This window comes from Grus americana, chromosome 1 (genome assembly GCF_028858705.1).
Source record: "Grus americana isolate bGruAme1 chromosome 1, bGruAme1.mat, whole genome shotgun sequence".
Taxonomy (NCBI): Eukaryota; Metazoa; Chordata; class Aves; order Gruiformes; family Gruidae; genus Grus; species Grus americana.
The window spans coordinates 54,414,190-54,441,984 of record NC_072852.1 but is presented as its reverse complement, the minus strand read 5'-3'; the positions used below and the strand labels follow the sequence as shown (position 1 = coordinate 54,441,984).

The 27,795-nt window shown below is 40.3% G+C and overlaps 1 protein-coding gene across 4 annotated transcripts in view; it reads right to left on the bottom strand.

The window, feature by feature from the left end:
* Nucleotides 1–24,274, bottom strand: part of CNOT4 (CCR4-NOT transcription complex subunit 4) — an 83,537-nt gene extending 59,263 nt beyond the window's left edge. For 2 of the 4 annotated variants that reach the window (XM_054836389.1, XM_054836428.1), the window contains exon 1: nt 23,894–24,274. The gene's annotated coding sequence lies outside the window, so the exon portion shown is untranslated. Of the gene's footprint in view, nt 1–16,037; nt 16,062–23,893 lie in introns of those variants that run through there. The other 2 variants (XM_054836398.1, XM_054836408.1) reach the window with 2 other exon arrangements.
* Nucleotides 24,275–27,795: the final 3,521 nt, after the last annotated feature.

Genomic DNA, 27,795 nt, shown 5'->3' with positions numbered 1-27,795 from the left:
AAAAGAATTTTCCCCTCAATACATGCACATTCATTCTTTACCTAATAACTTTTTTCAATACAAGCTTTACTTACTACAAATGAGGAATGCAAATTTATAAAATCAAATATAATTAAGGCCTGACTAGACAATTCTGAATCAAATTTCAGTGGGGTAAAAGATAAATCCCTTCATGAATACTTTATGTAAAAGAGCTATAAATGCTAGTCCATGTTTATTTTTAAAGCCATTTTGCTTAAGAATTTGACTGTGTCTCTACCAGTTTAGTTTAGAAGTTATTTGCCATTTACTTTCACAGTGGTATATGCTGATTATGTAGCTGGGGAGAAGCACAGTCCTTACTTGCTGAGCCTGTACTTCAAAACTTTTGCTAATGAGTTTACACAGATGCTTTAACAGATAGCTGCAGTAGCAGATTTTTTAAGACCAGAAATTGATAGTAAAAATGTTTTAGAATGGACTTTGCATACTTGTCCTTTACCAAAAGGAAGTGTTTTGGTTAGAGAAGTGTTAAGATATTTCAGAGAAAAAAAGTTTAAATTTCTTTGCCTCTTGTCCCACTGGGTTTAAAGAATCAGAGGTACACTGGCTCAGTACTGCATATTATTTCAGCTTCTAACCAAGTATTAAGCATCTAAAGAAGGATCCATTCATAAATAGAAACACGTTAGATTCTCCAGGTGTGAACAAATGTCACAAAGCCTGCAGCTTAACACATAGTCTGTAATCAAGTCTGATGACCACAGTAGAGCGAGCTAGAGTTAGCAGGCAGTCAAAACAAAGAGAAAAAATATCCAAATGTTCATGGAGAGACAAGTCACTCGCCATAAATAATTTTAAGGAAAGCCACAGATCATAACGGACCAGAACAACTTTGTTTCCTCCTTAAATTTCAAACCACTTTCAACAGGGTTCTGCTGAGCTCTCTAAAGAAACTAAGCTGCCATTAGAAGTGTCTGTCCTCTCATGAATTAAGAACTGATTTTTAAAAGCTGGAAACAAGAGAAGGAACAAGGGAAATCATCCATGGGAGCTCCACAGGATTCTCTGATATCATTAATGTCACTCAGTACATTTATTAGCACTCTGAAAAAGAAAGCAAGGAGGAAGTGGACAAAAGTTACTACACCAAAGGACTTACCATCTAAGACAAGCACAGAAATCTGAAGGATCTCATGAGACTGAAGAGTGATAAAACAGTACGAAATACATTGTTGCTAAATGCTAAATGATGCAACCAAGGAAAAACAACTTCTAAATGAGCAGAATGATGCGCCACTCTACCTAGTAATTTTAAGGAACAAGGTTTCTGAGCTGTCATAATAACTATCTCCTGTAACATCGGCTCAGCAATCACAGTCAAAAGCCCATCTAAATACAAGGAATTATTAGGAAGAAAGCACCAAACTGTCATTGTAGAAGTTTACAGTGCACCTGCACCCTGTACTTAGAACAACTCTGCTTTCCTCTCCCCACACACAGAAAGAGCTAACAAGTACAGAGGGAATAACAAGAATTACCAAATTATCATAAGGAGTAAAACTGATCCACTGGAAAAAGGATACTGAGAGTACATGAGACTATCACAAGTGGAAGAGACAACGCCTTTATAAGGTAATAGATACACATATGTATCTCACCATGCCTGGTTAAACTGTGAAACTCCTTGCCATCCAAGGTTGCAGAGATAGAATTTAAATGGTTTAAAAATAATCAGTCAAGCTGACCAGGGTGGCAGAAGCAGCATTAAGTGAGCTCAAACACTATTAAGCAGACAGTCCATAGACTTAGGGCCTGCTGTCGGAAGACATCCTAGGAAGAATTGCTATGTTCACCCTGATCTTACGGTCTTCCCTAGAGCATCTGCTGCTAGCCACTAACCACAGCAAGATACTGGATGAGACAATTTCTTTCTGATCCACTACAGCAGTTCTTGCACATAGCACTGGTCTAATTTATTATGAAGTTCCACACTTTTAGAAACATAAAAGGAAGGGAAAGAGAATGATTAATACATGCCACTGAGTTTGAGTGGTTTTGCTCACTGGATTCCTTTCTTGCAATTTCATTTCCTATCCTGAGAGCTGACTCCAGCATTTTTATAAACATGCTTGTACAGTGACTACAACTTGATAGAGCAATTAGAAGTGTAAGCAGTTATTTACTTAACATCTGCTAAACACAAGAAAGTGAAAGAAAAAGACACTGCAAGTATAAAGACTCCCACGTTTATCTTAAATCAGGAAAAGTTCCCCCTCTGTAACTTCCTTACAAGTCCTGAAGCTGCTAAGTAGCAATTAGCCAGGCAACAGATACACACATTGTGAAATTTCACAGCTCTTGGTAGAAGTACATTAGCAAATTATGTTGAACTATTGAGAAAAATTCCCCAATTTTGATCAACAAAACCAAATGAGAAGCTATTTTAATTTTACAAATCTCTGCATCTACCAGGTAATCACACTTATGCTACATGGGCAGAATCACAGCTGCATCACTTATTTTCACACTACAGGTACCACTTGAAGTTCCCACAACTCACTGCTGTCTATAGTGATGCTTTCAGTTACAAGCCCTTAAAAGGCATCATGAGCAAATCTACAGCTAAAAGCATTTCTGTGTCCAGCAATACCAGGTATTACAATGGAGAAACACTTAGTCATAGCACTGAGATACTGTCTGTCAGTAGGCTTTTCTAGACTCTCGCAACTGATAAAAATTTGAAGATATTAGATCAGGATTGGTTTCATCTACTCATAAAGTGGGAGCACAGAGCTGTTTCTGTAGTATTACTTGAACAGCACTCTACAAAAAAAGCTATAAGCCAGCTCCATAGCTCCAGCATTCATGGAACAGGCTAACATACCTACTGCTACGATCACTTGGAACAAGCTGTTTGCAACCATACTTTTGTTTGTTTACTTGTTATTATAAGCAAAACTTTGTTTCTTGACACAGCAGTATCTCAAATAATCACATCCAAGCACCTCAGACCTCCTAATGTACTACAACTTAATACATAATACACAGTGGCAGCCACAACTGAAATCTTAACCATTTGAAGGAAAAAAGAAGCAACATATCTAGAGCCTGTAGATTTCATAGCCTCGTACTGCCTAGTTAGGGGGACTCTCTTCTGATGTTTTTCACACTGGTGCTGACCCTTCTCATTAGCATATGGCTTAAGACAGTAGAGAGACTACAGTTTTAATCTAAAGAATGACTGAAGTCAATTCTGGAAAAGAGTGGCATCAAAATACACAGAGCTCCGAGTTGCAAAGAATTACAAGTACTGCTACGTAGGAAATGTGAAGGGAAAAAACAAAAGAGGCTACATAAGCCTAGTTTGAGCAGTCTCCAGGAGGGTCCCTGTGTATCACTTGGTAGCAAATCTTATCACATCAATACTCCCACTAGGTGGGGAAAGATCATCCTCAAATATTTTCTGCTTGTACCCTCTCAGCTGGACAATACAATCAGGAGCTCAAATCCACATGTTTTCACTTTGCTTTGGATAAGGTTTCTGGGAAGAAAATTAGTTAATTACTTATTTGTTCAGATTAAGAGTTCAAGCCTACTTCTGCCAATAATTTAGGGCTGGACTTTATTGTAAGTGTAGCATTACTGTCAAGTAAATCGCAGCCACGTTACAAGAGCCTGTATCCCAGTGATCCCTCTGTTTAACTGTCAGAGTAAGCTTGTCCTCATTGTATTCTTCCCTCATAGGTATAAAACAGAGGAAGCAGGCTGTGATAGATTAAAATAGACTACCAAATCTTTAGGATTCAAGGCATGGGGAAGACTCCATGATGGACCAAAAAGCCATGGAAAAGACTTTATATGAGCTCTGCTGTGATGGGAAGGATGGAGGAAGCACAGAGTACATCCTCCAGCCAGCATCAGTAGGCATAAACAATCATCACATGCAGCCTGAGTAGGTTCAAAGCCTGTATCTCCTCAGCAAGGGCAAACATCCCAGAGAGGTGAGGATCACAACGAAGAACTATGAAGAAATTCTTCACTTTTTCTGGTGATAATCAAACATACAATAACAACCACAAATTAGAGATAAGTGTCTAGAAAGACATTCATAGAGCCAGCACACAAGCATCTGATCATCTTCACCAATCTGGTCTATCAGAGGAATTTGAGAAAAGCCTAAATCAGTTCCATGGGAAGAAAAATCACCAATTGCAGCCCAGAGCCACAATTCTAAGGACTAATTCAATGCATTCCAAAACTTTTCATTTACAAGAAAATTCTGTAGACAAGTATCACACAATTTCTCCAACAAGGAAAGTTAGCATACAAGAATTTTGTTTTAACATTTAAAAAGCTACAGTCAGCCCCACCAGCTAAATGGCACTTTGCACCGAGGTGAGGTCTTTTCCTTGCCTTCCCACAATGCACCTACACTGTGAAACAACAACATTAAACCTTGCAAGTCAGGCATATGATCCTGAATTGTAGGCTGTTTGCCCAGTTTGTTTTACAGAAGAATCAGTCAGGTCTAAACAAGGTCCATTGTGCATTAGACATAAAGGAGACACCATACATTATGTCTACAGACCCTGTCTTGCAGAAGGTGAATTCAGAGGGCTGGTGCTAACAACAAAGGTAAGATGACTGTAGTAACACTCCACCTCACAAGAGGACACCATGGGTTTTCCCTGAGGTGGGGCTACACAGGATTTCAAGAGGAAAGGAGGAAAAACATTTGCTTGTAAGGAGAATATATTCTCTATGGTCACTGAATGACTGGGCTGCTATTGAAGCAATTAATGTTTCAAATGACAACAGAAATCTCACACCAGTGTCAGGTGCCACGGCCCTTATACCCAGAATCAACTTTCAGAATATATTAGCAAGTATGTTGCATTATGGAAAATCTGTAACTCATTCCTTAATTGTATTAGAGATTGATGCAAATAGACTTAGGAGGCTGAATGTTTAGATCTCAGTAGAATCTGAATGCACTTGTAAAATATTTCTTACCTTTCTACAAATTAAGCTGAATGAGTTTGCCTTGCAGCCTACCCTAGAAGTCAAGATCCTTGCCTTTGCAAAAAGTAGTTTACTGCATTAAGGTTTCACACCATCCAAGGTAGTATGATTAATGATTGTGGAAGCATCAAAAAAGCAAGTAGGGAAAAAACCCAAAAAACAAACCCATCCACAAACCAAAAATGTAGTATGCCATAATGACTCCTCTGAAAACCCTTGGGTTGATTATTACTGCTCTTTTTTACTCTATGGAAAGAAGCACAAGAAGAAACAGCTGTCTTCCACTAGTAATGGGTGCAAGGGTTTTTTTTCTGTGCCAGAGATGTTAGTGCCTTCAAATTAGGAAAAGAATTTTTTGGACTATATCCTTATATCAGCTCCAACTTTCTCCACTCTCAGAGACAACTAAAAAGCTTTGTTTATTGTGATCTGTTCCAATGCCAGACTCTGCATGGCCACCACAGTGATAATCAAAGTCCTCAGTGCAAAACAGTGCCAGAAGCATCATGGTCCTCTAGATAAAAAGTCAGGAACAGAGATTCAAGAGATGTCTCAAAGTAGTAGGTCTAGAAGATTAAATGCAGGAAGAACATCTTAGTTTCTTGATCAGTATGGCAATCCATCCTAAACCTTTGAGCTGAACGCTCCTTTCCCTTTCAAGACACTGGCCACGGGACAAAGGCCTCTGTGGCCTCAGGGAGGCTGTCCTAGCATTCCTTCCAGAGAACTCAAACCCATACAAAAATGTATTAAAGCAAACCATCAAGAAATAAAGTTACAAGCTGCAGGGATTTCTTAAAAAAAAGTATCAGGTGCTTCAGTCTGAAAGTCATTAGCACCAAACAGCAATCTGAATAAGCAATGTATTCCAAACAAGCCTCACACTAAAAGCAGCCATATAATCTATCACACACATCTGAACAGTAATGCCTGAATTCAGGCAAGACAGAACCACGAAGTGGCTGTACCCTTACTTTTCCTTATTCTTTTAGTGGCCCAGGCCAAGTACAGCAGCTCCTCAGGACAGAGCTGTTCAGTGTGTCCAGACTTGTGTAAAAGGCCCGAGAACAGAATGCAACAAGCATCAGAACATCCTTTTCCCCTACTTTGCTATGATCACATATTTGAGATGTGTTTTTATTGACTCTTGCCCATCAGTTTTCAGAACTCATTTATGACTACTCTTCTGACAACATCATTCTCTTTTCATTAGGACATTCCACTTAGTAAGCTTTATGATATTTGAGTCTTGGACATAACTACAGCGTTACTTGCACATGTCCTAAAATTGTTTCTCAAAACACCGACACTTCTAGTTTAGAGAAAAGTCATTTAAAAAAAAAATCCAATTTTAAAAAGGGAAAATGGTTAGCATACATGGCTATTATAAACAGCCACATATCCCTGCTTATCAAAGTATTTAAAATATTAATAAGCAAATAAACTTAGCTCAGCAGTTGCATTCAACAAGAAAAATAATCCACTCAGTCTACTGTTTTAGTGTTCAGAATTTCTAAGATCTTGGCATCAGGAGGTGCAGTAATAATGAACCAGAATGAAATACTAACATGTGCTTTTTAAATTTATGCACTACCTGGTATCTGACATGCTGTATTTGCTTTAGGAGAACAGTTAAACATGAATCTTAATTTGATGAGAAAAAGTCTTCCAAAATTAGTCTTAATTTGAAATGTGTGTGCAGAAATAGGAAAATAAAGTAATGGGTAATATTGCACCACCACTTTTGTGTGAGCTAGCATGTGACTACAAACCTATAATAGAAACTTTACAGTGTGGTTTAGTCTTCATCTGCAAAGTGCTGAATAGTAATTAAGTGTTTTAAAGAGTAGCCAGAAAACCCTTATTAACGTTCCAACATCAGAGTGGAGTGGTTCCACTGTCTCTAATAGAAATGTCCACTTTCAAAATAATGCCAAGTCACCACACCAAAGACTGTGTTTTAAAAGGTATTTCACAACATTTATCTAGTAAACAGCATAATTATAGAAGCATCTTTCCTGGAGACTTGGAGGGGGTGGAAGGGTATCATATTATTCAGGGACATGGCACCCAGGTTATCTACTTCCTGACCAGTGTTGTAGCCACCTCATAGGGAACAGGCTACACACTCCAAATTATTTTAATACTCATCTGCATAAGGGCCAGATCCATACAGTATTGAAGACGTAAAATAATCTGTACAGACCACACACAGCACCACATACAGTAAATGCTCCTCTGACTCAATAAAATAAGACAGATTTTATCTGCTTTTTAAGAAGTGATGTCTTTGAAAAGCAGGTTAGTGTTTTTTCCTTAGCTACTGTAATAGAAAAGGCTTGTGATCAGTATTGTATCAAGAGTTTTAGTTGAGAACATAATGTACATAGAAAGACAGGTAGTTCAGACTGCCCATAAAGCATTAACATGGCAATAGTCTACTAACAATGAATACTCAGGGTGAATAAATGGCACCTTTGGTTTTGTGGGTTTTCTTTTTTTCTCCCTTTTTTTTATTCTGTTTATTAAAACTTGGTTATGCATGCACATCTTAACTACATCATTGTTCCCAAATTTATGCTAGAATATCAGTCGGATAAATTCCCAGCTCTCATACAAACAGCAAGCCTTTGGAAAGAATGAAGTATTCCTGCTGCTGCTGAAACGTCAGCAACTCAATTCCCAGACCCTCTGGAAGGAAATGCTCATTAGGTGGAGTAGGTAGCACAGAAAAGAAATCCAAAGTCAGAGAGTAACAGAAAAGTAACATCCTCTCCCAGGAGTAAGAAAGCCTGGTGACGTCAGCAGCAGAGACGTGCTTCCCACTGCCCCATTCCTTAGGGTTACACGTTACAGCAACTGCCAGGTTAGCTACCTTCTCCACAAGGCAAGAGCTCCAAACTGACTACACACAAAATTCACATTATTTCTTCCCTGCAAGGAGTCCCAAGGTAAAGTACTACTTCCCAGAAATCATCTTTCAATGAAAACTCCAGTTGAGTTTTTCAAATTTCATATGAAAAGAGTTTCAATGAAAGCCTGAAAACTGTTCTAAACACTTTTAAAGGGACATTTATAGCCACAGGGGTTTTTAATTCCTTGAGACATATGACTAAGCACAGGACTAAGAATGCTAGAGCACACAGCATATTCTCTCTAGATCAAGCAGCATATAAAATAGCATAAGATTCCACTATGCAGAATTAACGTTTTCAACATGAAGTCACAGGTCACTTTGTTACACCTGAATGCAGATGTATTAATACCAGAAACAAAGCATGTGCCTACAGCAGCTTTTCTTAACCAGCAAGATACAGATCAAGGACAGCCACAAGAGAAGATGAGAGTGAGCATGGTAGGAAAGAAAACTTGTCTTCCTTCTAGCACTGTGCACCTCTGTGGATTCCTGAGACTGCCAAAGCTGGAGAAGCCACATCCTTGTGCCTCACACGCACTCCTGCATTCATCCTACTCCAAAGCAGCCACAAGGTTTGTAGGCTGAAATGGTATCTTTTATTAGACCAACATGTATAATGAACTGGTATACTGGTCTAACACAAGATACCATCTCTGCATCCAACAAGAAACTACCTCCGCATCCCCCACCTTGCACAGTGGGGCAGGATGAAAAAATCTGACACTTCCAAAATTCAGTAATTATTGACTGTTAAGTTATAAATAGACTCTTTAATATATTCAGCACTCGACCCCAAATTCTAATGTCCCAAATTTTCATCAGAATTAAAGACAAGTTTGTTACTTTAAGTTAAAAATTGTTCTTATGATGTGCATAAGAATTAATAGCCATTTACCTTGCTGTTCACGGAGAACAACAAGAGGAGAAGTGTGGTCATTTTGAAAGTAAACTGTTCAAGATCAACTATGGCATACCAGAGGAAACCAATAGCTACATTTGAAGGGTGGGAGGGGTAGTAGAGGTCTTTAAGATACTCTTAGAACAACACAGAGCCTTCAGTATACTGTATCTCAGCAGTAAAATAAGCATCTTGCATCAGTTTAAAAGGGATCAAAAAAAAAACCCCCTGAAGTATCTCTTAGACACTCATCACACAGTGTCTATAACAGGCAGCATTATGGTTGCTGTACATCCCAAATACATTTGCTTCCTATTTAAACATGTTTACAAATCTTGCATTTAGTCTTTTCTCACAGTTCAACACAAATTTGGGGTAGAGGTGGCAAAACCTGTTACATACAGGTGTTTAAATAATGCTAAATATTTTAGGCAAAACTGCAGTCATGTACTGCTAGAATCTGTTATCACAACACACTTTGCACAGGAAAAAAATATTAACTCATACAAGCTTAAACTGGACAAAACTTAGGAGCTTACTGCTCTCCACAAAATATACAGGGTCTGCTTCTCAACTTTTTTCAACCTTTAAAAGGTATCTTGTCTTTCAGAATAGCTCTCTTATACCATACAAGCAATTCTGTATCATAGTCCTTTTACAGATAATTAGTGTAAGTAGCTGTCCCCCTCTACCATTCAAAAAAATCTTACTCAAGATAAACATTACACTTGCATTTTCAGATGAAGAATATTATTTAAATTTTATTTTCAACATATCTAGCAACAAAGTATCAAATGTAATTCACTGATAAATTATATAGGAGGCAAACTGCAACAACCCACAACAACAGAAAAGGTACTATTACATTCAACATTTCCAAGAGGAAAAAAAAAAGAAAAAATAATCATACATTTAAGTAAAGAGCCTGTCCTCCATCATCTCTGCTGCTCTTAGAGCAGAATGCCAAAATTACGTTGTTTACAGAGCACTACTACTCCAGTAGTCACTGAATATTTTAGAACTCTGACCTTTTAGCTGGCTCCTAGATCTAGTTCAGGGTTAGTGGTGACCACAATATGTCAACTACTTAGTATACCTGCCAGCTACAGTCCAGGTCTCCAGTACCCCAGTTTGCCCACACCACACTAAGTTACCAGTAGTGGGGAGAAGCCAAAAAAAGATCAACCCAAAGAACTGAACTACCTTCGCATTCCTCCAGGCCAGAATTAAGGTGCATTTTTATGATTATTTATATTACTCCTGCTAAACTTGTTTGACAAAGAACTGAAGAATAGTACTGGACACAGAAAAAGCTCTCTCAAACACACTCTCTTTACAGCATTCTATAAAGGTATTGGATAGTTTACAGACATCTACATTAGTTAATCAATCCCTAATTAGTTTTAGTTTGCAAGTGGCATTAAACCATCACAAGTCTTAGAATACAAGTCAAAAGAGTGAGAATTATTGTCCAGTGTTTAGTTTTTAAAGGAAATACATGTACTAATGTACTGAAAATTTATGTGTCCTTCAGCTTTCATCTAACAGCAATATCAACATAACAAGGGGTTAGTTTAAAAACACTTTTATAATTACCCAAACAAAATTCCCAGGCTTGAGAAAGAATACCTGCAAAGTCTAGAGTAACTACTGTAAAGGACACTATGCAAAGATTAAAAAAAAGTTTTGGGTGCTAGGACCAGATTTTCTTCCTTGCCTGCATTCTCCCAGGGGACACTGCAGAAGCTGTGAACCACCGTAAGGATATTCAACAGTTAATTTTATCTTTCATTTGAGACTCTATTCATAATCGTGCTCATCATGGGGAGGCTACCTAAAGGTCTTAGTTTAAGCAGAAAATTCAGACTAAGTTCTGCCATAAGTCAAATTATAGTATGCAGGCAGGTACAACTTGTAGAAATTATTCTGAATTATCTACTATAAAATTGTGCTTTTTAGCCAACAGAAGCAAAGTCTGTTTCTCCCACTTTTTGCAGACACAAAACTACAGGAACAAGCATTTAGCCACATACAGCACTGTTACTATTCCCGACGCTTTGAACAGAAGTATCTAGCCTGAAAGACAAACCTCAGAGAAGACAGAAGAAAAACACCCACAAAAAACCCACCATACACACAACCTACCCCAGCTTCAATACTAAACCACTTTTATTCCAACACACTCTAAGATTGAGTGCCCCTGTGGAAGGGCAATGCCTGCACCTACAGTACCATGGACAGTGTATGGAAAAGTTCGTTCACTTCAGAGAATTTCATCACTGAATTTTTAAGCAACCAGCTCGAACTTTAAGAAAACAAGCAAACATCCTTTGACAGTGCAAGAGATTCAGTGTTCTTCTGTACTACATCCATGAGCTTCAGTGTTTACATCAAGGACTACCTTTAAGTTTAAAAACCTTCTTGCATTTCTGCTGAAGCCACACTATCTACATTAAGGCTTTTAATACAGGACCATTACAGATACTTAGTTTCAAGCTCTAACATGGACAACTTCATGAACATAAAGTTGAGGATTTTTACTTTTTTGCTACAAAATCATAGAATAATTCTGGTTGGAAAGGATCTCTAGGGTTCTCTAGTCAACCTCCTGCTCATAGCGAAGTCAGCAATATCAATCGAGATTACTCATGACTTTATCCAGTTGACCATCAAAACACCCAAGGATGGGCACTGCAGAACTTCTCTCACCTGCCCCAATGGTAGTCCCACTCCACAGTGAATCACGTTGTTGTTGTTGTTAAATGCAGTTATTTTAATGCATGCCTGCCGTCTCTTGCCTGCATTCCACACAGTGCTATAAAGAGCCTGGCTCTGTATTCTCAATAGCTTGCCTATAGGTACCAGAAGGTTACTATTAGTTCCCCCTAGTTCCCAAAACAGCCTCTTCCACAGGCTGAAGACCCATTTCCCTAACAACCAACAGAATTTTAGCACACTCTTACTTCTCATATGCATCTGCTAGATGTAAAGTCTTCCATTACAGTGTAAAGTTTGGATTCAGAGTGGCTTTTTATCTTCATCCCTGCACTTCCCCAGATACAGCTGCAGGAGCTAAGACCTCATACTAAAACCTGTTCTAGTACAAGTTGAAAAGAGTTGTACACTGCCTTTCTAGGCTCACTATAATCCCTCTCTAGGACATATCTCAACACTAAAGAGAGCATCTCCTATTCAGCCTGTCGCTGTTTCTAAACTAGAATTAAGAGTTATGGAAGAACTTCTAAAAAACCCACACAGTTGAATGACAGTTCTGCTCAGCAGAACAGAAGTTTTACAGGCTCATATATACATATACACACACTCTTGGATAGATAGGAAGTAGTAAAGATGGCCAGAATTGAAGGAGGGTGGAGGGAAACCTCAAAATACATAGATCAAATATATCAGGAAGGAGAGTAAGAGTATATTACTAGGGCTGCTGTCTAAACCATGAAGTTGTTATAAAAAAAAAAGTGAAAGACATTAACAAAGAAGCCACAAGCACTCCAGCGTCTGAAATAAATTTCTGGTAAGGTACAGTGCTCTACCGACAATTACAAACAAAAGTTCCTATATCAGTTTTCCCAGACCTCCATCCAGTCCTACAAAGTTATTTATCAGGCTAATGGCAAGCTATTTCAGAATAGTATCAGCTTTTCAGACACAGACACTCACTCTTTGGTGAAGCAAGTAACATCAGGAATTGTTAACTACTGGAAAATCCATGTCATGACTAGTCAGTCAATGAATCCCAGAGACAGGAGGGAAAGTAGTAAAGGAGAAGAGACATATCCAAAGATTTACTTCAGACCTCCTAGCAGTCATTGAGATGTGTGCCAGTGCTTTTTTCTCAAAAGGTAGGTGCCGGGGGGGTAGGGCTACAGTTACTGGAAGAAGTAGTGCTGCTTCCTTAACAGACGAAAAGGAATCTTCTCTACAGACCGTCATATCTCTCTGGAAAATCCACATCATTTCGTTCATTCCTAGCTGAAGGGGAGCAAATAGATGTCTACTCCTCATTCAGCCTCTTTGTAAAAAAATTTAAAAATCCCTACAAATAACTTAAATCCTTGTGCCTGCTTAAAAGAATTTTTCCATAATCCTTGAGAAGCTACCAAGAATCGCATAGGAGGAAGAGGATTTGGTTAGTCTCTTCGACCTCATCCTAAAACTTGGGAAACAGCACAGTCACTGCCCCCAGATTCACTATCAGTCATTCACACTCTTAATACCTTTACAGCCACAAGGCAGCGAAAGAAAGCAAACCTGACCTTTGCAAAAGTGACAACACTTGCCTCTCACCACTGAGGAGCAGCCAAGCCAGTTGAAGCCGCAGATGAACGAACACTTAACAACTTGGAGACAGAATATTAGTTGAATAACTAACTGAGGCTGCCAGCATAAGAAAGATATGGAACTGCCTGAGTGGATCCAGAGTAGGGTCATGAACATGATCAAAGGGCTGGAGCACCTCTCCTATGAGAACAGGCTGACAGAGCTGGGGTTGTTCAGCCTGGAGAAGCAAAGGCTCCAGGAAGACCTTATAGTAGTCTTCCAGTACCTAAAGGGGGCCTAGAGAAAAGATGGGAAGGGCCTCTTTATGTAGTGACAGGACAAGGGATAACAGCTTTAAGCTGAAGGAGGGTAGATATAAATTAGATGTTGGGGGAAAAAAAAAACAACTACTCTATGAGAGTGGTGAGGCACTGGAACAGGTTGCCCAGAGAAGCTGTGGATGCCCCCTCCCTCGAAGTGTTCAAGGCCAGGTTGGATGGGGCTTTGGGCAACCAGGTCTAGTGGAGGGTGTCTCTGCCCATGGCAGGGGGGTGGAACTAGATGATCTTTGAGGTCCCTTCCAACCCAAACTGTTCTATGATTCTATGAACTTGCCCAAACTTCCATTTTAAACCTAAGGCAACACAGCAATGCATGAGAACTTAATAACATTTAAGCAGTGCTCAAGGCAGAAAAAAATACTAGAAATTCAGGTCTCAATACTACAAACATTTAAATAGTAATATTTACCCACTGGAATAGATCTATCAACAATAACGAAATTACAGAATGTGCTTGAACCACACAACCAAGCCTACATTTGCAATATTAGGTGCAAAAATTTAAGTTTTATTAAAAAAATTCTCTCGCATAAAAGACTGTTGTTGCACAATATAACAGTCTTAGCATGTAAATCCATGTGGTACAGTGGAACTGTAAAGTTACAATAGACATTTAATATAGACAAGCCCACTTCTACTTTAAAGGGACATAACATCCACACTGAAGTACTTACACTCAGAATTTTTCAAGAACGCACAAGCAATTAAAGCATTAGTGCCTGTGGCTAGTAACTGCAAACCTGATGGGAAAAAAAAATATGACTGAAGCATTTTACCTTCCAGATGTACATCAAGCAAGCTGAAGTTGATTGCAAATATAGCACACATCCTGTGTCCAAATTTGTGGCACTATTAGGAAGTAGGTGGAAATTAGGCCTCTGGATTCTCTCTTGGTTTATGCTGAAAATGGCAAAACTTCTCTAAAATCTAGAATTCTGTAACACATAATTCAAGACAATAAAGTATCTCCTAGCAATTTGGAAAACAGTTGGATAAAACAGGAAGTACATCTAATTAAAATGCAGTATCAAATAAAGCTGATGATCTATCAGTTCTATTGGCTGAAGAAAAACATTGACTCAGTTTAAGTATGGAAAATAAGAATACCGTACTTAGGACATCATCTGCTTGGGACAGACAAGAGCAGGATGTTGCTTCAAAAAGATCCACTGACATTCGAGTTTACAGATTCACAAAGCAGTAGGGGTTGGAGTGGACCTCTGGAGATCAACTAGTCCAACCCCCTTGCTAAAGCAGGATCACCCAGAGCAGGTTGCAGAGGATCACGTCCAGGTGGGTTCTGAATATCTGCAGAGAAGGAGACTCCACAACCTCTCTGGGCAGCCTGTTCCAGTGCTCTGTCACCCTCAGAGTAAAGAAGTTTTTTCTCATGTTCAGATGGAACTTCCTGTGTTCCAGTTTATGTCCATTGCCCCTTGTCCTGTCATTGGGCACCATTGAGAAGAGTCTGGCCCCATCCTCTAGACATCCACCCTTTAGATATTTATAAGCATTGATAAGATCCTCTCTCAGTTCTCTCTTCTCCAGACTAAACAGACCCAGCTCTCTCAGCCTTTCCTCATAAGAGAGATGCTCCAGACAGAAAACAGTACAAATGTCTACCATGTCACAATCACACTCAGTCACACTTTGGGACTACTATTAGCTTCTAAGGAGAATACTTAGAATTTCACTTTTTGGGAAAAAAAGAATAAAAAACCAACCATAAAACCCACCAACCCACAAATGTAGAGCTGGAAAACAGAATAACAAAAAAAAGCCTAAATCTCTGCCCCACACTCACTTTCTTTTTCTGGATTGTACTTCAGAATCTTACACACCCTGAAGACACTGCTGGGACAAGGAGAAACATTAGGAATTGCAGGGTAAAATTCACTTCAGAAGCAACCACTCCATTCCTAGCCTTTCTACTACTTCAGCATACATTGTAGTTTTCTATAAAATATACCTCTCAGAAGGTGAAAGATTACACTTAAATCAGCATCCTTTAGCCAACAAGATTGCCATCATAACAAAAATGAGTACAAAGCAGAGCTCAGATCTACAAGCCTAAGTATTTTAGGCAACAACTCTTGAAAATTACTGATTACTGTTCACTTTTATCACATAGAAATAGAGGTAAGAAATTCTAAAATCTACACAAATGAAGATAAAGGTGGAAACTACAAAACTGTCCCAAGGGTAAAAGTTACATTATAAGGAACTAAACTCCATTCCTTTGAGGCAGAAATTAGGGATGATCTTAAATTATTCAAATGTTGACATTTATTATACCTAAACAGGAGTTTAAAGACTCCAGATAAGACTCTTGCATCACTGCCTTCAACTGAAGGTTACGTCCTCCAATGAGATAAGAACTAGAAAGTTTTAAGGATTCACAAATTAACAACAACAAGTTATAATCACTTTCACACTCTAAAATTGGTAAAAATAAGTTGCAGCATTATTGTAAACATCAGTTTCGTATTTGCAAAAAATTGAGTTTTATTTCAAAATGCAAACTAGACTTCAAAACTTTAACCTAGAAACATATGAAAACTTGAGAGTATGGAAGAATCTTTATATCACTCACTCTACATACCTGCCAGAAATCCAGAAAGGTAGTTGTTTTGTGCAATATGCACTCACATCATGGATCTCAATTCCCACATATCTGGTACACAAGCTACAATTTTCTACTTTTGAGGAAAATACATATTTGTTACTAAACGACAAAGCTGAGAAAGATCAGGACCTGCATTCAGGGGAGTACCTTTATCTCAATGGGGAGCAGAACATATAACTGCTTGAAGACAACCTATATGCTGTAGTAAACAAATTCTAGAGACAGTCACATGCAAAGCAATTGTCTTAAAAGGAAAAAAAAGAAAAAAGAAAAAAGGAAAGGAAGCACATTAATAAGTATCCTGGGAAAATAGTTTTTCCAGGTCATTTTCTAAAAAGGCTGAGCAGAAAGGGAAAACTAATTTAGTATTCTAAAAAGAAGCGATCTAGTAAAATACTCAAAAGCAGAGCATCAGCTTCCATAAACTTACGTAGAATGTGTAGTACTGGTTTTAGATAAATTCCTTCTACTGCTACCTCAACTACATGGAGCTGCATTAAGTCAGGCAGGTGAAGTTAAGGAGTCATCCGATACGTGCAAAGCACTGAATTACATCCCAAACAAATAATCTGTCAGATTATTACAAATATATGCTATAAAAAGCACAGACGTTCAAGCTGACTGCAAATGCACTTGCCCAGCATATCCTTTAAATGCTGTGACTTTTTAATACCAACAGAGACAATTCCGAGTTTTTACTGATCAAGAGCAGCTGAATGCAGTTCCTTCAGAGAAGCTTAAGAAGCTTGTGAGACGCAAACTAACCAGAACCCATATGAAATTCAAATAACTGCCATAAGAGAATGAACGGCTATTAGATTTAAGTTTCTTTAAAAAACAGAAGAAAAAAATAAAGTTAAGACAGTACTAAGGAGGCCTCAGAAACATTTAAGATGATGTCAGCTATGTTTGAGAGGACACTCTCCAATATCTGGCTTTATATTTAGTAAAAAAACCAAAAACAAAACACCACACCAGAGTGACACTGAGTCCATCTCCCTTCTTGTACTCCCATATACTAGGGTCTTTCCTGAGTCCACTATAAGTCTCAGAAAAAAATGGTACTGTCAAAAGATGCTGCACCACGCCTCTATGGAAGTTACCTTCACCATGCTTTCAGGGTTGGCACACGCTAAATACAGCAGAAACAGCAGCTAGTTGCTTCTCTCAACCAGTAAGTGGCTCATTTATTAAGCATGGATGACTACAGTACTGCAAATACGAAAAGGAACCTGCCTCTCACCTTGTCCTACCAAATTACACTTGTTTGAAAACAAGTTTTGCTTCACTTCTACTCAATAGTTCAATATATATTTATATATATATATGTGTGTGTGCAAAGAATTTAAAAAGACTCATGGTAACTGGTATTAATTATCAGTAGAGACAGAATAGGCATTTTAAGTGCCTGTTTTCTGATTCGTCATTTTAATTATACTCTGTATAACTAAGCTCAAAAAATAAAAGCCATGCCACTGCAGGCTTCCTTATGAAGATGGTTGTATGGTGTTCTCTTTTTGGTCACCAAACTTGAAAGCAGTTAGCTGGTTTCCCAGAAAAAGATACTGTTGTCTACAGAACCAATTCTAAGCAGTTTCTGCCTGAGGTATGGTGTTTTCTTAACACTGTCAGAGTCATATGGTCACACAACACAGCTGGTTCTTACCAAGTTTCACTGTGCTATGTATTTATATAGTAGTAACCAAAGCAATAGTTCTCATACAAGGTATGACACTGCCCCACCCCCAGGCAATCACAAGCCTCAAGGTTAAATTGGACTGAGACCATGAGCAAAAGAATTAAGAAATTAATGGCTCTAGAAGGGCTCAATTAGAACAAGAAGCCACTACACTGATGAAGACATGAGAATGGACCTAACTTGAAGCATGCTTACAATTATAACTACTATTCAAGACAAAAATCAAACTGTAATCCAGCCAGATGATGACACTACCCATGTGCAGAAGACAGCTTGATGAGTATAAGAGCTGATATTTCCTTAAACTCCCCAGCTGTTCTTCCATATTTTCAATGTACACTAACAGTTATGTAAAAGAAAACCAGTGATCATCCTCTAGTTTCACACTTACCACCTGATGTTCTAGAACCAGTTTGCCACTAACTGCAAAACCACAACATTAATATGTTAAATATATGCTTTACTAAATGAAAGGATTAGCAAAGAAGCTTTCAAAGACAGGAAGAAGCTATAATTTCTCAAACATGATTCCTCAGTTATAACTTCCTTGACCCTTAACCTAGGATGAAGTTTTGTAAAAGGAAAGCTTACCTTCTTAGGAAAAGGGATTCAACTTGCTAAACAACCAAGAGAAGCACATGCAAGCAGGCTCCTTCAGAAGAGTGGCAGTTACATGATAAATGGCAGTAAGATTAAGCTACTGGACAAACTGGATTAATGTTACTGGGCCTCTCTCATTCAGACCAGTGCTTTTAACATAACTCCAGCAGTTTAGGGGCCTCTACAGTACAAACCAATTGGGGGAAATACATTCAAATTAACTACCAGGCAAGTTGACCTATAAACACTAATTTTGACCTAGCAAGTTTTGGCCTTGCATTTTATGCCAGTTTAGGAGCTCTCAGAGGACACTTTTTATGAATGAGATACTGAAGACTAATTCTAGATTTCATTCAATAAAAAAAGAAGTCACATGTAATGAAGCAGTAGCTATTCAAAGAGAGGGAATAGTTTCTATTTTTGCAATGTCCAACAGCCCAAGGTAACTTCCACAGATCACAGAGAAGCTTTAGGTCTTTAACTGATAGGCACAGCTCTAGCTACATATACTGATCTTCATTATATTTGGAGAGAAGGTAGAGAAAGAAAAAAAAGAGGTAGCTGAATACTTTCTCCACACATCTAGTGATCACCGCTATGTACTTCTTTCCCCATCCCTTTTTTCTAAATTTCTAGGCTGTATTGCAAGACAGAAACTCTGAACAACAGCCACCACATGCTTACCTATCTGGGACATTACCTTCATCAAAACTTCTATCACAAACTCCCACAGGTAGACAGTTCCAAAGCACATATAAATAATTGAATTACTTCTTCCCATTCCTGCACTCAAATCCTGTTTTTTTTTTTAAGATGGTAAGTTATTATAACATGTAATAGGAGATGGGTTTAGAAGTAATAAAATTACTCCATCTGCAAGTACAGTATTTCACACTCTACATGTCTTAGCCCATGGATCTTGCAATTTAAAATTATTATACACCACTCAAACAGGAGTCACATTAAATCTGCACTGGTGATAGATACTTTAAGCCAAACCACAACATATAGCTTGCTTTCAAATAAATCTCTTCTGTTGAATTCAGTGTTCCTGAAACAAGTTGCCCAGCTTCTCCCTTTTCCACTGCATTAAGCTGGCAAACTGGTAGTGAGCCTTCCTATATAGTCTATTTTGTCCTACAATGAGTGAGATTGCTACCCTTTTAGTTACTACTTTTCTGTATCAAATCTTACATGGAAGAAATCATTTAAGAACACTCACAATGGCAAAAGTAAATGCCCCTTCTGTTAAGGAAGAGATTAGAGCTCAGTAGCCCAAAACATAAGATTAGGTTGCAGTCCACCACAAACAAGGCCTAGAAATCTGCCAAAGTAAAACCAGGGATGAAGCACTACTTGAAAACCATAGTACTCTGATCACATGTTTTGGTCATTCCTACAAAGCTCCTGTGCTTCTATTCAGAATTTGAAGAATTCATTAGGAGAAGTTCAAAGTCAAGAACTTCATCTCTTTGGAAAAATAAAAAAATAATGAAACCACCACCCCAAATTCCTAGCGCTAATAATTAGTACTTGCAATCAAATAGAAGATATTGTATATGTTACCTTCCAGCAATCAAGGACTGCTAAGCTCTGATGAGTAAAACACTCAAAGCCCAGAAGGGGACAGTCCAAGGATCTACACTACAATAGGGGACCCTCTGTCTCACAACCAAGACACATAGAAGTACAGTTACTTTATATCAGATATTGCAGTCAATTGGAACTCAATTCATATTAGGCATCTATTCTTCTCGAGGTAGCAGCAACATAGAAGAAACTGATGCTGGGATCACAGTATGTTGGAAAGCCACTCACAGCTGCAGTTTTCCCTTCTTCCCTTGCAAGAAAACAGAACCCGATCAAAAGCAGACAGCACTGCTCAGGGCACAAGCCTCAGCCAAGAGCTAAGCTCCCTTTCCACCAAGTTCCGTAGCATGTTTGCTTGATCTCTACATCCACCTTTATTTTTAACTTGGTGACTAAAAGATAAAAAAATCCCTCTTATGCTGACCCCAACCCACCCTTCCCCAGTTTGAAAGCCAGCAAGAGATTAAATAACTAATAAAAATACATAAATGATTGATTAATCATTATGAAAATAACACTAACATATTCTGCTCCAGAATAAAAATACAGTACATAGCTTTCGGGGTACACAGAAAAGGATGAGAAGGAATTTCATTTTCTTGGCCTGTACAATCCTGATCGTTTTGGATGCAGGCTTCCTCAAATTGTTAAAGCAGGTGCCTAAGATAGTTTATAAACGCATTTTTTTGTACATACATGTTTAGAAAACACATGTAAGCTCCATTTAAATGATAGACTCCTACAAGAAATACCTTGGAGTTGTCATGTTCCTAGAACAGCCAAGGGGAAGGAAAGAAAAAACCACCAAAACAAAGAAAAGACACCACAAAACCTACTTGATCTTAGTACTATGTGGAAATCACTAGTTTAAACACTAATTCTTTCCTTTAAGCTGGTGTAGTTAGTGTAACAACAGCTAGCTAGAAGTCAAGAACATGTATCTAGAATATTCACTAAATCAGTAGAATCTTTGATACAATTTTGAAGTAAGAAAACAATGAGGATTGCCTTTTCAAGCTCGCACAAGAAAAGTGCCATCTGACAAAACCAAGCATATCAAAGTTTCTGGTATGACATAACAAAACTCAGTTTGATGAAAACATGCACCTAACTGATCCAAACAGTTTCACGCAAAAATGCATGCATGCTTTTACTTACAGAGGTTATATTCATATTTCCTGCTAGATACCCATATTGCCCTCCCAATTTGCTTTAAGGAAGAACCAGAAGGTCTGAGCAGCATCTCAAGCAATGCCAAACCATTTGCTGCTATACTTCATTTTCCAAGTCTGATAAGCGTTTACAGTTGTTAAAATGTTAACAAATGTTAACCAATCTCCCGAAAGGAATAAATTCCTGGACTATTCTCCAAGAACCAGAAGAGAGAGGCCCAGAAAGATGTGGGCTCTATTTATTCCTAGAGCTCCGACTCCTCACACTGTTTCCGTCCAATAAAAATGGGACAAACCAGGTAGAAAGATACACACTGGAAAGTAAAGACAGCATCAACATCTTTAAAGAGCTAACATTCAGGACATTAAAGCAAGGTAAGTTATGCAGTCTTTCACATATGCGCTTACTCATTATCTCAGCAATACTACACAACTGCAAGTAGGACAAAAGGTGACTTGTACAACCTAAGATACCATTCAACATGTGAAAGTTTAAGAACCCTTGATCCTAGCAGTCTTGCTGAGCAAGTAATTTCCTTCCAACATGTGGTAAAGCCTACAGATCAGCCTCATCTTACCAGAACAACGAATTTAGTTGTCCAAGGCCTAAGATGCAATCTATGATTAGCCACTTAACAGTTACCTGTGCTTATGAAACACTGTCTATTTGAAATAATCTAATTTATTTCAAAGAGGCAGGCAAAACATTGATAAATAGTTGCCAGAGTTAAGCCTTCAGGGCCCATACTTAAGATCTTGGCCAGAGTAATTTCTAAACACTTCACTCACAAAGCGTACCCTATCCTATCTTTCCTGAACAGCAGCCATGAAGGACAACATGTATCTGTTTATAATTAATATTTTTAATTAAACAAAAAAGGCATATACTTGCGTATATTCTCTTCCCAGCTTCTTTAACCCAAACCTTTTATTTAGTGGGCACTGCATAGCTGTTTTTAAGCTTTCTGAAGAAAAGGTACCAAGAAATTAAGAAAGCACTATTCCTGATAGACACTCACCACCTTTTCTCTGTAAAAAGAAAAGCTGTTAGGATCCTCCAAGACTCATCATTTTAAAAGCTAATAAAGAGGCACCTGGAGAAACACACAACTTAAAAGCAGAGATCATTTTATCATTGTATTCCCCCTTTCCAAAACAATCCTTTCCCCTAGAATGAACTTTGTTTGCAATTCAGCCAAGTTCAACTGCCAAGCATTTCTAAATGCTTGCATGTGGTAGTCTTGTTTATGAAATGGAAACTATCACAGAATCCCAAAAGCCTAAGGTACAACGTATCTGAATCCTAAACCATGTGCAAGTTCACTACATTATCAGAGAGACACTAAGAAACTAGAAGCACATTTGAGTACTTGTAGGCCATCTGAAACTAATTCACCCTCTCAAACCAAACAGTTATTTTATTCTCTGCTCTTCATAAGACTATTTTATTTTTTCTCTTTCTTTTTTTTTTTTTAAAGCAGGGAAAGAAAGGAGCTAGAAGGAATTTCATTCTTCTACATATTCATCTTTTGGTATGAGTTTCTCTTCTATTAGTACCAGTCATTAGGTTTACAGAATATGAAGTCAAAGTACAGCGATGTTCAAGTCAAGACATTTTATAACTAAAACAAAATACAGACAGTTAAAACACAGAGAGTTAGAAATCTGTACAGGCTCAGTAAACATGCGATTGGCCAACATTAACTTCTAAAACTTTTGGGGAGGAATAAGCTAACATCTGCAGGCCTACAGTTTCCACAGCTTTAACTAGCTTACATTAACGTATGCTCTAGAGAGAATTGCTTCTCCTATGAACTACATACTTGATATTACCATACTGACGCAAATATATAAGCCATGGACAATTAAATCCTTTCAGGTACAGTAACAAAGCATTTGAAGATAATTATCTAGTGTATTTTCCCTCCCCTTTTACTGTACAGATGAAGGCACCAGCAGCTCACTTTCAGACTGGCAGGTAGAGCTGTACGACCGTCACTGGAAGTAGGATGAGAGCCCGTACGCAGCCTTGTCATTTGCTTCTGCTAACGCACAAAATGGAAAGAGCATCTAGTATTTTGCAAGTAGGAGACGGAAAGTTACGTACTGGTTACTTTACTGACAGACAAATCTCAGGACGTTACACGGACCGTCCAAAATAACACCAAAAATAAGAGGCTGCCATTTACCATCTGTTTGCCTCTCTCTCTCAGGAAAAAAAAAAAGTGCAGATCACAAGAACAAATGGAGCCTGGCTCCAGGGAGGAGGAAGACGGGGAGAGAGGAAATTTCCACGCAAATTCTAAGTGAATCACGCCGCGATCCCCGCGCCCGGCCGCGCCGGCCTCCCCCGGCAGAGGCAAGCGGCTCCGGGGGCACCGTCCCCCCGCGCCCCCGGCCGGCGGCCCGGCCCGGCCCAACGGCTCCCCCGCGCCGGGGCGGCAAGGAGGAAATAAATAAAGCCTCCCCCGGGAAGCTGCACGAAGGGAACCCCCTTCCTCGGCGTCCCCCGGGGAGGAGACGCCCGCTCGCCCTCCCCACACGGCCCGGTGCCCTCCGCGCACAGCAGCGGCCCGGCGCGTCCCCCCCGCCGCCGGGGCTGGCACCGGGGGGTGGGCTGAGGCCTGCACCGTCCCAGCGAAGCCTCCGCGCTCTCGTAGTCAGAGCGGCCCGGCTCCCCCCACCCCCCCCCCCCCTCTTCTCTTCTCCTCGCCTCGCCTCTCCTTCCCTCCCTCCTTCCTTCCCCGGCCCGGCCTTCAGCTCGCACTCACCCGCCTTCCTCCTCCCTGCCCGGTCCGCGGTGCGTGTACGCGGCTCTCCCTCACGTTGCCCGGCGCGGCGGCGGCCGGGCCGGCGGGGGCGGGCGGGTGGGTGGGTGAGCGTGCGGGGAAGGAGGCGAGGGGAGAAGGAGAAGGGTGGGGAGGGAAGGAGAGAGGCGGCGAGGAAAGAGAGAAGAAGCGGGGGGGAGAAAACCGCAGCGACGCTCCTGGGGCGGGACCTGCGGCAGAGGCCGGCCGGGCGTTTGGGCGGCTGCTCCGACGACCTTTACGCGAGAGACGGGTAATCTCCGAGCTCGGGGCACTCCGCTGCGAGCCCGGCCACCATCTTACATTAAGGAGACTTTCCCTGGACGCCGCCTTCCACTGCGCCTGCGCCGCCAATGGGCGGGGCGCAACGGCGGGGGGGGACGGGCCGCGACGGCAACGGACGCGACGGCGCTGGGCATGACGGGACTTGTAGGCGCGGCGCTGGTCCGGGTAGCGCGGGAGGAGGCGGCAGCTGGGCAGTCCCGAGCCGGGAGGACCGGTCACTTTCCGCCGCCGCTACCGCCCGGATGAGGCCGGGCACCCCAACCCTTCTCCTTAGGCAGGGTTGCCGCACCGCCCGGCGCCCCGCTCTGGGGACTCCCTGGCCGTAAACCCGCTGCAATTTCAGCCACTTGTTGCTGGCCATTAAACCTGCGCAGGTTTAAAGTACTGGGTTGATTTTTGTTATTTTTTCCTCTCTCTTAATGTTGCTTTGGTTTTGTTTCCCCCGCCAGGCCGAAGCCGTCTACCTCCCCCTCAGACTTTGGGGGTTGTTGGCTGTAACGCCTGGGGAGGGGCTGTCCTCCCAGAAACCGGCCGCCAGCACGGGCAGCCCTCGCGGCGTTTAGTTCGGGACTGGAAGCGGCTCCTTCTAAATTCAACACAGGCAGCGGTTTCTCACAGCGCCTCCTTTCCCTCACACGCCGGGGACAGCGGGGTTGTGCCCCTGCACTGCCCCGGTACCCCCCGGGAGGGGACCCCCGCGCCACCTCCCCCTTTACCCTTCCCTTTTTTCCTCCCTTTATTTTTTTTCCTCTATTTTTTTCCCTCCCTTTATTTTTTTCCCCCCTCACAGGCTCCAACCACGAGGACCTGGCGTGACAGGATTGCTTCGCTAACAAGGACATCTGTTTCTGAAGTTGCAAAATTTGGAGACCCCTTCCGCGTCCCCCCGGTTCCCAGGACACTGGGCTGCTGTCCCGCCAGGCCCAATTTCGGGTGGCAAAAGCCTCCCCACCCCGCACCTCTCTGTGCCCAGGCATGGCTGTCCCATGGCAGCAGGTACTGACAGAGTGCTGCCCTGTTATTATTATTATTAGGATTTTCCAGGTCCATTCCCCATTTGGAACAAAAGCCAAAGGCACAGAAAAAGGTGTTTTCTTGTTTTTCTCTCTTCACTTACAAAATCCAGACAAATTCTGTTTTCATGCATAGGGGCTGTAAGTAATTTTGGCAGAAGCAACTTCCTACAAATTCTGAAGGAGAGGATCTCTCCTCTGCCAAAAAACCTCCTTTTTTTGGTCTTTATATTGTCAGAAACTCACAGAAACCACATTACTTCTGTCTCCTCTTTATACTGCAGACACCCTGGGCCATGGGACTGTTAAAGCTGAACTCGTAACTCCCTTCCTTTTTCCTGTAATCCCCATTCCACACAAAGGACCTCATCACCTCAGCTAACAGACAAAAAGAGCACTTTTACTCACCGCCTTTATAGCACTCCAGTGGCTCTCCTGCACCAGCATCCTTAGTTCTCCAAACAGGCAGCCTCATCCTGGGTGGTTAATTATCAGTTATGTCCAGTGCACAAGCTATTACTACTTTTGCCATGATGATACTCACCTGGGAATTTTACTTATTTCAGCAATTGATAGGAAAGAGAGGTGTTCATCACAGAATGCACTGGCATAACTATTTCATTTAGCGCCATGATGTTTTCCTCCTTTACTTTTGTGTCTTAGATTTAAGTGTTACACTAGTACAGCCTCGTACAATATGCCCATTCCGCTAACAGTAAAGTGCCTTGGCATTCTCCTTCCTAAAACAAGTCAGTGTTACCTTGTGCATATTAAATCTTATATCGATATACATATATCCACAACAGGAAAGCTCTATGAATTAACTTTACCACTTCTGGCTGTAGGCAAGACCCAGGTTTGCATAAAAATAAATGCTGTTTTCAGTAGTAGTCTTGATGTGAACATAAATGCAGTGTTTTGAAAACAAAACATACAATGGAATATAAACACCTATATATGTGAGAAATTCCATGTTGCTCTGCATATATATCAAACTGTAACATATACTTCATATAAAAGCTACATATTAATCAATTCAGGTGAATATATATATAAATACTATATTTCTCAAAAAAGTTTATCATTTTCACATTTTCATATCAACCTATATATAAACCATTTTGTTCCAGAAGTACCCATTATGTAAGTAACTCATATAAGTAATGTAATTGTTGACACACCTAACACCTGGCAACATTTCCTGTTGAATAAAAGCAAATGCTCTACTTGGAAAGAAAGATTAAAAATAATGTATCTAAAAGCTGCAATTCTTGTCAAAGTTGAGGCTGGTTTTTAAGTGAATTCTGTGATTTCTTTTAATCCAGTATTGAGGAGTCTTTCCCTTACTAAGGGTCTGTTCGTGTCCCTTTGCTGAGCCCTACATGAAGACAAATTTCAGCAGCATCCAATAATACGGTAGAAAAAAATCTACATGGCTGAAGATTACTTTGGCTGATGTTACTGAAGGTTACCCACAGCCCTGCTTCCACCTCTGCTTTAATTTGGTAAGAATAATTCACTAGGCCATCATGTGGCCATTGTAAGCTTTAAGATGTCCTTAAATTAATTATTTTATTGCTCTTAATTGTAATTGTTCTCATTACACAGTCTTACACAACCACATTTTGACACATTATTTGCTTTTGGAAATATTTGGTTTTCACTTGTTTTTAACAGGCCTGATAACTAAGCAGGACTGTTTCTAAGAAATTGTTTCCATATCTACAAAGAAAAGCTTTCAGAATACATTTTCTTGGAAATAACTAATGTGTACTAGCTAGAACAAAAATGTGTATCCATATGATTTATTTATTTATTGTGCTTCGGCCTCCATTTCCCCATGATTCATAGAATCATAGAATCACAGAATAGTTTGGGTTGGAAAGGACCCTAAAGATCATCTAGCTCCCCCTGCCATGGGCAGGGGCATCCTCCACTAAGTACGTATTTGTTGCATGCACGCTGTTGTGCATTGATTCACACCATGTACTGGGAAGATGTTCTGCCGGGCAGTGCTCCACTGTCACTGTCTGGTGGAACAAATATAGGAACCTGCGGGGATTCTGCAGTTTGGGGTGAAACTAAGCTATTTTCAGGACCCCTCTGGTGTTAAGTCACCGCCATTTCAAATGGCTGCCAAGCTGTATGGAGGAAACGTGGCGGAGATCGACAGTGGAGTGTCCTGAGAAGGGATTAGAAAGAGACATGATGTTGGTGTACCAATACTGGCAGAAAAGGAGGACGTAGAGACTGAGTAATTCCCATGCCTGGTTGGGATGAGGAGTAATTATGCTGGGACTTCAGGATGGTAAAGTTTGCAAAGCATCTGTATGGACTTCAATCTGAATATTCAACAACAAAAAACCAATACAGCAGCACCTCTGCATGTGGACATGTGCAATCATTAGTGCCTCAGCGCTTGCCAACAATGCAGTTGGCTTGCTGCTCGCTAAATTGATGCTGGTCTGCCAGTGTGTGCTGGCAATATGTATTATGTGTGTGCTTCAGTGTGCTGGTGCTGAGAAAATACTTCAAGATTTGGAAAGTTCATGATCCTGAGTTGTGCTG